The 12,156-nt window shown below is 36.2% G+C and overlaps 1 non-coding gene across 1 annotated transcript; it reads right to left on the bottom strand.

Moving 5' to 3' along the window:
- Positions 1–5,617: 5,617 nt before the first annotated feature.
- Positions 5,618–5,727, bottom strand: LOC115931544 (U6 spliceosomal RNA). The gene has a single exon (XR_004068011.1). It is a non-coding gene; the product is annotated as a U6 spliceosomal RNA (small nuclear RNA).
- Between the last annotated feature and the right edge of the window lie 6,429 nt (positions 5,728–12,156).

The following is a 12,156-nucleotide window of genomic DNA, read 5'->3' as shown; positions in this document are numbered from 1 at the left end:
TTCTTATATTATTTAGAATTAGGCTTGGTTTCATGGGCAGAAAAATTAAATAGTATTCAGAATATGTTTACGGGCTTCTGTATTCGACAGTTTATTTTGATTGCAAAGGTTTGAATCTCAGAACCTTCTTTTCCCTTTACTTAAAAAATGGTAAAATTCATAAAACATGGTTATGAGCGGTTAAAATTCATCATTTTCACCATTTTAAAGTGTATAATTCAGTGACTTTAATACATTTAAAATGTTGTGCAACTGTTACCACTATCTAGTTCTGGAACATTTTCATCACCCCAAGAGGAAACCTTTTAAGCAGTCATTCTCCTCTTCCCCTCCCTGCATTATCCCCTGGCAACCACTAATATCTTTTCTGTCTGTATGGATTTGCCTACTCTGGACATTCATATAAATGAAATCGTACATATGTGGCCTTGTGTGTCTGGCTTCTTTCACTGAAATGAGGACTTTTCATGCATCCCTTTACTTGGGAATGAAATCCTAGAATATCTGAAAGGACTTGTTCAGGCTTTACTCAGAAACAAATATGATTATCAGTCTTCTATCAAATTCAAAATGAGTATTTTTAAAAGGAACATCAAATGAGATAAAGCAAAAATAGATCTGATAATAAGTATAACAGTATGTACAAATACTTATCTGTGGAAGCATCATATCTTCTTGGCAAAAATTTACAGCTATAAAAATTGGCTAGCATAAATGGTCACAAAGAAAACTGACAATGCAAATACTATAAATGGTTTAATTTTATATAAGGGGCCAATTAATCAAATGATTCAATTTTTATTGTAAAATATAAGCAGAAAGTAATTCCTATTAAAATAATTTTAATGAAATAATTTTAAAAATTAGTTTAACTTTGCTTTGGAAAAATTAAAATTGTTTAATTTTATTTAAGCTGGAAAATACCTTCTGGATAAAAATTTATAAATCCAAGCATAATTCTACTACACTCAAAAGGGTAAAACCTTCTAAAAATTTGAAACGCTTTGAAAATCTGCTGTTGTTCAGATCTGAACTGTCTAAATGGATCCATGTTTCTGTCAAACTGCTCTATGCATTAGTCAGCATGCTGTCTAAAATAGAATCCATTCTGGAGGGTAATGTCTGCTGAAAATAACATGCTACATTCCTGTGCCAGAACACGTTCTGTGTAACACCACTGAACATCTTTAGGGAGTCCTTGCCTAGACTTTTTACATTCATGATTGAGAGTGGCTTGCACTAAAATACTAGCCTCTGCTCTAAAATAAATTCACCAAAAAAGTAGCAGCATCAAATCTACTTAAAAATGATCACGTTTGCCTCTATATAAGATGCTCTTTCTCCCAGACTGTGCTTTGTTGAGTTTCAAGAGACCCTCCCCAGGAGCTTCTGTGCCTGTCTGTTGGCTGCCCAACATTTTACCTTCCAGAGAACAGACAGACCACAGGATTTAGTATGGGCACCTGGGAAGATGGGGAAGAAATTAGTTTTTCTCCCCAAAAGCATGAGATTGTAATACACACAAAAATTCTGTAACACTTTTTCTTCTTTTCTGGCGTTTGATTTGTTCTTATTGCCCAGCTCCCATCCCATTTAAGCAACTTTGCCTCTCAATGCTTCTTAGCTGCTATGTAAGTAAACCATAAAATTAACATGGAAATTCCTGGTCTGAATCTCCCAGGTGACCATGACTGGAGTAAGAGCTGCCTCAGTGACCACTTGTGTAAGTTTATGACCAAACAGCAGATGGTCATACCCAGAACTCTTACTACCCCACAGGAGTAGGCAAAATTTACCCAGAACTCTTACTACCCCACAGGAGTAGGCAAAATTTACACTCAGCCTCAGAAACATTGGGGTGAAAAAATCCCAAAAGACTGAGATTTATCTCTACTACTTTGGTTCAGTTAGGACTCTAAATAGAAACTGACCAACAGAAAAATAAGAGAAGTTAATTTCTGGAACATAGGAGAAGTGAACTGAGATTCTTAGCCACTAGTCAAACAAAAAAAACAACTGGAAATTAATGAAAGAGAGGCAAGAAACATTTCCTTTTGAGATAAACTGGTTTGCACTTTTCGTTTTTTTTTTTTTGGAGGGGGTGGGTTACGTAAGTTCCACGTGAGTCCTCCAGGTGTTCTGCCTTTGCCTCTGGGCACCAGTGTGCATGGCTCCTTTTCAAGTATCTACGAGAAAGTGGGGGACACACCCTTCAGGGACTCAGACCTCTCCCATGCCCATGAACAAACAGGAATAGACACGTGGGGCTGGACAGCCTCATTGACAGTGCCAGGACTGTTACTAAAGACAACTTCAAAGAGAAAAGGATCTTCAGAAACAAATTTGAAGAAAGCTACAGCTGCTACTTAGCCGTTCAAGAATATTTCTCCGCCTCCCATGCACAATGCAACCATAGTGGGAGGAATATATACACTATGAACACTATAAACCAGTGTTTTTTATTGGCTCAAACTAATAGATGCAATATGATTCCACAAGGGGTCTGAGTATTTTGCTACTGAATTCTCACATAATTCATATTGATTTTATTGTTTTATTTTCCAAATACCTTAAGGTAAATGTGCATTGTGCAATACAAATGTGTAATTTATTTTATTAAAAGATAGATTTTAGTTTTAACCTTAACAGTTTCACTCCCTGTACATATGTAATCTGATTCTGCGTAAATTGCACTACCAGTTATAGAATTGTGCTGTGACATTAAAATTATGGCTCATAGACTTTTCAAGTTTCTATGACATAATGCGATGTGTTCCAAGCTAAAGAAGAATTTCACAGAAATTTCTAATACATTGAGATCTCTGTTTTTTTTCTTAATATGAATCATCACAGACACGTTAAAGCAGATATATATTATTATATAAGTTTATTTGGGGAAATATAAAAAAAGGTCTTAAGCATGTAAGGCATAGAAAGAGAAAACAAAGTACAGAAGAAAGAAGTGACATGAGTTTTCTCAGAATCATATTGGTTTAGTCACATTTTTGTTCTGTTGTTCTACCTTAGTGAAGTGGGATATCTCTGATCCACAAAGCGATGTCTCAGAGTAGTGTAACATGAATACCTTTCTCAGTCTAAACCTTGAAATGTACTCTTCAAAAGAAAGCCACTCACCTCAGCCTCTTGATCCAGAAAGATCACATATCATTTAGAAGGAATTCAATTTTATTTATGTATTAACTTAGACTACAAATCATATAATCAATCACAAATTCAGATGTAGAAAATATGCCTTTATTTTTTCATAACTTTTGTCTTTATCTTGACATCCTTCCCATTAAGGCAGGTGGCAAGAGTGAAACAAAAACACAATTTAATTAGGTTAAAATTAGGGTTCTCCTCATTCTTCCATCCATAGATTGTGTCTGAATTTCAAGGATTATATGCCCCTTCAATTAATTGGAAATCAAAGTGAAGGATTTCTGCTCTTAACATCTTCAGAAGAGGACTTCTCAAAAAATTTTTAAAAATACTATTTTATACTAGTACTTCAAAAAGTTGTAATTTTTGAATCTAACCAATCTTTCTCACCAGATTTTCTTGGTAATCCAATTAAACAAATTATGTCAGCTATCTATCATAATTTCCTATCTCCAATCTATACATCAACATGCATACCAAACTAACAACAGAATCAGATTATTGTCTTGATAGACGAGGACAAGGCAACAAAAGAACAATGATCCAAAGATAAGGACAACACATGCGCACACATGCGCACACATGCGCACACACACGTACACATACGCACACACACAGAGACATGCATACATGCACACCCATGCACACACAGACATACACACATACACAGACACACACACAGACACGCATGCGCACACAGATGTGCACGCACACGCACACACCCACACACATGCACACACAGACTCACACATGCACACACACACGCACACACACAGACATGCACAGGCACACATGCGCACACACACAGGCGCACACACACGCAGACACATGCACACACGCACATATGAAAGCGGGCACATACACACATGCAGACACATGCACACATGCAGACACATGCACACACACAGACAAAATATAAGCTTCAAGTTTGAATGCAAGTTATGTTCTAAACAGGTATAATAATTGTTTGGCTTACCATGAGAAAAATGTTTAACTTTCCAAGTGACCTGGGCAAGCTACTTAGTTTCTCTGTGTTTCAGTTCGTTCTCTAAAACAGGGCTCTTCATTCGATTGTTCAGTTATTCAGTCATTCAAACTTTCACAAATATTTCTTGGTGAACTACCACATGCCAAGCACACACCGTTCTAGAGGCTAAAGATGTAGCAGTGAATAAAATAGTCAAAATCTGTGTTCTCTTGTCAATTGCATCCCAGAAACAGAAGGGAGACAGGTAATAAACAAGTGTACAAATACATGTATAATACATCATGCAGCAATAAATAACATGAAGAAAAATAAAGCAGAGTGAGGGGCATAGAGAACGATGGCAGGTTTTTATTTTATTAAGAGTGGTCGAAGGATGCCCTTACGAAAAGGCAGTATTTGAGTAGAGACCTGAAGAAAGTGAAAGGAAGTGAGGGGGCAAGCCAGTGGGCATGCAGCAAAAATGGGCAGAGAACTTCTGGGGAAAGGAAACAGCTAACTCAAGGGCCCTCAGGTGCTATTTTGCTTGATATGTTCAATAAAGTGGATGCAGCTGAACTTGACTGAGAGCAAGGAAGAGTAACATGAAATGAAGAGAAGGCAACAGTGGGAAGCCAGAGTCTGTAGGGTCATTGACTGTGATAGCAGATGGGAGGCCAGGCATGGTGGCTCACATCTATAGTCCTAGTGCTTTGGAAGGCTGAGACGAGAGGATTGCTTGAGATCTGGAGCTCAAGACCAGTCTGGGCAACATAGTGAGACCTCATCTCTACAAAAAATTAAATAAATTAGCTAGTGTGGTGGCACATGCCTGTAGGCCCAGTTACTTGGGAGGCTGAGACAGGAGGATCACTTGAGCCCAGCAGTTGGAGGCTGAGTGAGCTATGATTGTGTCACTGCACTCCAGCCGGGGTGACAGAGTGAGACCTTGTCTCAAAACAAGCAAACAAACAAACAAGCAAAATTTAAAAAGTAATAATGATATGGGATCTCACTTTGAATAAGATCTATTGGATGGTTTTGAGCAGAGCAGAGACATGAGCTATAATAGTGTCTGCACCATAGGTTAAATGTTTGTGCACATGTTTTCTTCTTTTTTTCCTTCTCTTCCTTTTCATCTTCTTTCTTTGCCTTCTCTTCTTTTTTTAAAACATTCTTCTTTTTTTTTTTTTTGAGATGGAGTCTCATACTGTCGCCCAAACTGGAGTGAAGCAGTGTGATCTCGGCTCACTGCAACCTCCCTCTCCCAGGTTCACACAATTCTCCTGCCTCAGCATCCCAAGCAGGTGGGATTACAGGCGCACACCACCACGCCTGGCTAATTTTTGTGTTTGTATTTTTAGTAGAGACGGGATTTCATCGTATTGACCAGGCTGGTCTCAAACTCCTGACCTCAAGTGATCCACCCGCCTCAGCCTCCCAAAGTGCTGGGATTACAGACGTGAGCCACCATGCCTATCCCATTCTTCAATTTATATGAAATGTTTCACAAAGTTTGCGTGTTATCCCTGTGCAGGGTTCATGCTAATCTCTGTGTCATTGATGTACAATTTTAGTATATGTGTTGCAGAAGCCAACACTCTTTATTTTCTTCCCCCTGTCATCTGCCTCCCCCACCACCTCCTTCCTCCTTCTTTTGTGTTATTTTTTCTGCTCCTTTGTTCTAACCCACAGTTAGAACTGAGTTTGCATCCTGGCTTTGCCACTTGCCGGATGCCTTATTTGCACGTCATATTGGAGGCCCTGTGTGAGTGACTCTGGAATATCCAGGGAATATATAAAAAGACATGAACCAGCAAATGTTTTTGAGAACTTAAGCTGCCAGGATCAACATTTGGCATCTTATTCTTCTAACAATGGGACTCTAACTTGCCTTCTAACATATCTTCACAGCAATGAGCCTGATCTCATTTCAGATCTGATGTTTTCCCTCCAGCCAGCTTACATTACCTTTTAATGTTTTGTCTCCACCTCAAGTCAATGCACTCTTGTTACAATGCTTGGAAAACATTCCCTTCACACAGAGCCCACATATCCTTCCAAACCTTATGCCATCTTTGGTCCCTCAGTCTAGGTTTTCTTTTGATCTTTGCACCAACAGTTCTACAATTTACATGGTGGTAAGAAAGGCAAAATATATAAATATTTAGATTCCGAGGAGCCTGTCAAACAAATACATGGAACAATCTTCCTTATGATTAAGCAGATTAAAACAAAGTTTTCTAGGTGATTAAATCTGGAAATTTCTGTAACTTTTATAATAAAAATCATATCAATTGTGTTTACTGACATTCTCTATAAATAGAGGTAAGGTCACTTGTCAAATTGTTTTACTACGGAGTTAATTCTACCCCTGAGTTTATGTATGTGTCCAGGTAACATATTTTAGATAATTTTTGGAAGGTGTCAAACATGACTAATGTATGATATGGTAATTATTGATCCGTTTAATCTATTGTTAATTACTTCAGCTGTACCTTAATTCATAGTTAATACATTATTTTATTTTCTTTGCTTTTCCCTTCTTCATTTAAAACCAGATGCTTTATTTTAACACACCATAAAAGCTCAGTGCAATTCAGGTGTGGTGGGTAGATATTTGTACGTGTTTCTTCCTGCTGCTTTTACACGAATCAAATAAATGTACTCGGCTGGGCGTGGTGGCTCATGTCTGTTATCCCAGCACTTTGGGAGGCAGAAGTGGGTGGATCACTTGAGGTCAGGAGTTTGAGACCAGCTTGTACAGCATAGTGAAACCCTATCTCTACTAAAAATACAAAAAAATTAGCTGGGCTTGGGGGTGCATGCCTGTAGTCCCATCTACCTGGGAGGCTGAGGCAGGAGAATGGCTTGAACCTGGGAGGTGTAGGTTGCAGTTAGCCGAGATTGCGCCATTGCACTCCAGCCTGGGCGACAGCAAGAATCCGTCTCAAAAAAAATTAAATAAATAAATAAATAAATAAATAAATAAATAAATGGACTTGATATAATTTCTATGATAAAATTTATTTATTTTCCATACCTTGTCAACATTATGTGAATTATGGCCTATTTTTTTAAAAAATTCTGTTAAAAATTCTGTAAAAATGATTAGGTTAAGATTTCAGGATAGAGACTGATCTAAGTGGCTTTTTGAAAAATACATAATATTGTTAAAATGGCAATAAACCCTAGATTGATTTCAGATTCAACACAATTCCTATCAGAATCCTAACTGGTTTCTTTGCAGAATTTGGCAAACTGTTACTAAAATTGATAAGGAAACTCAAGGGACCTACAATAGCCAAACCGAACGAAAAAGAAAACAAAGTTGGAAGATCACACTTTCTGATCGCAAAACTTACTATAATGCTTTTTTCACTTGTGGATATTAAAGTAACGTTAGGTGGTGGTAAAATTAGCCTATTACCTCTTCTCTTTCTGTTTTTTTTTTTTTTTTACATCTCCTCACTACACAATTTTAGTAAATAGTATTGTCTTTCATAGTGTTTACCTCTGTACTTTTAAATATGCTGAGACTTCTGTTACTTGAATTGCCCTCTTTATATGATATATTAAATATTTTGAGTCTCAGCTATTATAGATAAGGGAATTGGAATGTATGTTTTATTTTCCTCCTATTTCCCTTTTTCACTTCAATTTTTTAAAACAGATTTGTAATTTTCCTTTAGCTCTTTGGGCACATTTAAGACAGTTGTTTTAAATTTTTTTGTCTGGTAAGTGTGAGGTCTAGGCTTCCTCCCAGCCAGTTTATGTCAATTTATTTTGTTCCTTTGAATGAGTCATGTTTTCCTGTTCCTTATATACCTTGTGATTATTTTGTTGTTGTTGCAAATTGGGCATTTTGTTATTATAATGCAGTAACTCTGAAAATCAGACTTTCCCCATTCTTCAAGACTTTCTATTTTTTTAATTGTTAAAAGCTTCAGTAATCCATCTGTTTTGAGACATTTTAAAACTATGCAGCAATTATTCTTGTTATATGTACTCATTGAAGCCTCTGTTCCTTTAGCTCATGTTCAGCAAATGCTTTGAAAGAGATTTCCTTAAATGCCAGGAGCTGAAACAGACAAATAAACAAAAACAACCCCTTGCCCCCTCCCCCCCCCCCCCACACACACAGACACACACACACAAAAGACTGAAAAGAAAGAACAACTACCTCTCCCAGTCTACACAAACATACTTCATGCAGGGGTAGCCATTCACCGGTTAGCTAGGCTTGCTTTGATCCTAGGTCTCACCTTGAGCTGAAAGCTTAAGATCTTCTCAGGACATTTCTGAGCATGAATGTTGGCTGGACATGCACTTGTGACTCTCTAAAATCCCCTGTGTATGTAAGCAGTTGCTATTCAATGTCCTAATTTCCCAGAGTCTTACCCCAGCTTCTCCTCTGGGCCTTAGATGGTCTATTGTGTGTGATCTCCTATCCCAAGCATGTGTGGGTTTGTAGTTCCTTATAGCTTTTATGAGGACCTCTTTCTTTGCCTGTATTCCAAATTATGCCAGACAGAGACTAGTGCATCAGTTCTTCAAATAACCTCCAACCAGGGTTAGAACAGATATGCCCAATAATTTGCAAATAAGGTATGTTCTGCTCCCTTCAATTTGAGGATGAGGGGAACTAGAAACTGAGTTGCTTTTTCCAATACCAAGATTGCCACTGGGCCAGGGACAGAGTGGAGAAAGTAAAAACACCACAAAATGTCTCCTACCGCTTGGGAGATGTCTTCTTCTTGATTGGGTGTTTGCTTGGTTGCTACAAACCTTTGTTTTCAGAGCTCATTCAAAGTTGGTTTAGATCATTTCAGGGTGTTTTGTTGTTGTTTTTTAACGTTTCTTTGGAGGAAAAGCATTTGGAGCTTTTTAGTCTGCCCTTCTGCTGATGTTGGATTCTACAGAATTCTTAACTTTCCAAATAATTCCATTTGTTTTCATGTTTATATGCATCTTCTGGTATTTTATGTGTAAAAAGAGGTACTGGGAATAAAATAATTAAAGAATGCATTGTTTATTGTCTAGAAGTGTAGCTTTATTCCCCAATGAGCCATGAGTAGAATGTTAAATCATAATGACTCAGGCTCAGTGATAACATTTGTCTGTAGAAATTATTTATAAAATACTTCCTGATTTTGGTAATATTTATATACAACAGCTTACATCACTGTGCTTGATTACCCTGTAGAGTTGGTAAATATACTTCAAATAGTTTATATATAATATCACATATTTATTTCAAGTCATAAAGTTATTTGCTTTCATTTACAAATATATATATCTGTTGACTTTTTAAAAAATATATTTAAAAATACCTAGTAGTGTTGACTTCATGTTTAAAAACATTTTTTATGTTTTTAACGAATTCTTGTATTTTTTCTTTTAGAAGAAATGACACTCTTTTTCTGAGAAACTATAATGTGTGGACATAGGAACTGTCTTTGTGAAGGTAATTTTCAAAATCATGTTGACTTAATCAACCCAATTAATGTTGTAATTATGAAATATCCTCACAAGTAGGCTTTAAGTTTGGTTTTGCTTCCAATTACATTTTCAGTTAACTAAGAAGTGCTTTATGGATAAAAATTTGTCCAAATAAGACCTTTGAGAATAAAGGGGTCATTTTGGAGAATGTCAACCAAGCATTTTCAAAGGATTATTTTAATAATGACACAAGGGTAAACAGAGAGAGGTGAGCTGATCTGTGGTGTTGACTGCCCGTAGGAGTGTGCTAGAATGTCAATGCCCAACCAAGTCAATAACCACTTAATATCATGATAAATCTTTCTGCATGTATCTTTTATAAAAAACAGGAACATAAAAAGGTATAACGAGATAATCATAATGTTCCTGTTTTTTAAAAGGTATAATGAGATAATCATTATGTTTCTGTTTTATAAAAAAGATATTATTATAATAAAAATGATATATGCTTATTATTAAAAATATAAACATTGAAAACAAGTATAAATAACATCCCCAGGTTCCACCAATCTGAACTATCCCAGTTGGGGATCCTTTCGTTCTTATGGTAGCAAAGTTTCATCCTCCACTCAGCCTAGTGCACTGAAAGATGAAAATCTGTGTGTGATCTTCCTACCTAAGCTGAGGTCTCAAGGTGAACCTTGAAAACTTCTGCTCCCAGCAGTTTCCTAGTCTCGGTGGTTTTATCTTTGTAATTTTCCTCACAGCAGCTGTCAGCTTATCTCAGAATTGAAGGCTGTTGGTAGGAATATTCGGGATTTAAAAAATAATTTCTATTCTTTTCTCAGTACTCTCTCTTTGAGGTGGGATGGAGGTCAGAAGCTGTGCTACATATAAAATCACAAGACTTTTGTTTATTTATTTTGGTGTTTGTTTCTTTTCGAAGTTTGGGGGGTGCATATGACTAAGCTTCATTTCTTGTTTGATTGCAACTGGTAAATTTATTTTAACTGGTTTTATTCTACATTATGATGAATTCAGCTTGAGATAAAAACACTTTAGATTTATCTAGATGCATACATATTAGGCTGTTATACTCCAGCTTTGTGTATCAACATCAAAAATCTGGGTGGTAAAAGTAAAAGCTAATCTCTTACCTCTTACCTTAACCATATACATTTTATTGATATCATGTCAAGAATCCATATGTTTTCAATACTAGACATTAAGAATTATCTGTCTTCATTTCATGAAAACAATGGTAGTGTTAAAAAATATTACCCCAGTCAATTTTTAAAATATATCAAGGATGAGTTATATACTTATTTAGCACCTACTTAGTCTTTTTATTTCTTTTTCTTCTTACTTACTATCTCCTTAATTTATATACAGATGTTCTAGCTGGAGAAAATAATGACAAAAGCCTTTTTTTATTGTCTTTTTTTAAATTATTATACTTTAAGTCCTAGGGTACATGTGCACAACGCGCAGGTTTGTTACATATGTATACATGTGCCATTTTGGTGTGCTGCACCCATTAACTCGTCATTTACATTAGGTATATCTCCTAATGCTATCCCTCCCCCCTCCCCCAACCCCATGACAGGCCCCAGCGTGTGATGTTCCCCTTCCTGTGTTCAAGTGTTCTCATTGTTCGATTCCCACCTATGAGTGAGAACATGTGGTGTTTGGTTTTTTTGTCCTTGCGATAGTTTGCTGAGAATGATGGTTTCCCGCTTCATCCACGTTCCTACAAACGACATGAATTCGTCCTTTTTTATGGTTGCATAGTATTCCATGGTGTATATGTGCCACATTTTCTTAATCCAGTCTATCATTGATAGACATTTGGGTTGGTTCCAAGAATAATGACAAAAATCTTAATGTTACAACAACATTTCTATATAATAAATATTTTCTTCCAAAATTAATTGCAAATTTAGACAGGATTTGTTTCCATTAGAGAATACCAAAGAAAGTATTTTAAAAACATTAATATAAATAATTGTAAATATTTTAAAACTGTACTTAAGAGTTTTTAGTGTAAGGCAGGAGTTTTCTTTTCTATGAAAGTATGGATTTTTAATTTCTGTGTGAGAATAGTGAAGAGGAAAAGGATGTCTAGACATTCTTTCCATATTAATGAGTAGTGAATCATAATATGATTTGGATTTTTTTTTTGATGCAAGGATGTGGCCAAGATCTTCAGAAAAAAAAAGCACCATACCTGAAGGCAAGGGAAATGGTAGATAAAGATCCTAAAAAAATGACTCTGTAAACCAAAACTGTAGTCAAAAGCTCATTAAATAACCTAATACAGATAGAAATCAAAATAAACTAGGCAAAATTCCTACCTAGAAAGAAAAAAGTCTATGTCAGAATTTGGAGAAAGTAAAGAAAAACCAGAGCTCTAGAAGCAAAAGCATTCAAGCGAACAGCATTCAACTAAGGATTTAGATTATTTTAGATCATGGTGGAATTTACTGGAGAAAAGGAAGGTTTTACTGAGACACCACGGAAAAAATTTTTATCAAGACAGGCAAAAAGACAAAAATATGAGAAAATGAAAGGTAAATACCAACTATAAT

This window comes from Gorilla gorilla, chromosome 17 (genome assembly GCF_029281585.2).
Source record: "Gorilla gorilla gorilla isolate KB3781 chromosome 17, NHGRI_mGorGor1-v2.1_pri, whole genome shotgun sequence".
In the NCBI taxonomy this organism is placed as follows: Eukaryota; Metazoa; Chordata; class Mammalia; order Primates; family Hominidae; genus Gorilla; species Gorilla gorilla.
The sequence above is the reverse complement of the archived record's forward strand: the minus strand, read 5'-3'. Positions and strand labels throughout refer to the sequence as shown.